Raw genomic sequence first — 434 nt, forward strand, 5'->3', positions numbered from 1 at the left:
AGAGAGAGAGAGAGAGAGAGAGAGAGAGAGAGAGAGAGAGAGAGAGACAGAGACACAGAGACAGACAGAGAGAGACAGCAAGGAGGACACACACACACAAAGAGCACACACATAGAGACAGAGAGAGAAAGAGAGGGACACACACACACATTCACAGCACAGCCCTGAGAAACACAAGCACACAAGCAAATATGTAGGAGTACTTTGGGTGTATTATATTTAAACTGGATTTCTTACATAAAATAAAATTTATCCTGTCTACAAGAAATATAGGCATGGGGGAGGGAGCAGAGACTGAAGGAATGGACAACTTGAGACCTATCCCATGGGCAAGCACCAGTCCCTAACACACACACACACACACACACACACAAACACAATATCACATTTATGTACATGTGTTCATATGAATACATACACATATGTGTGTGTGT

This window comes from Grammomys surdaster, unplaced genomic scaffold, assembly GCF_004785775.1.
Source record: "Grammomys surdaster isolate TR1022 unplaced genomic scaffold, NIH_TR_1.0 126768, whole genome shotgun sequence".
NCBI lineage: Eukaryota > Metazoa > Chordata > Mammalia > Rodentia > Muridae > Grammomys > Grammomys surdaster.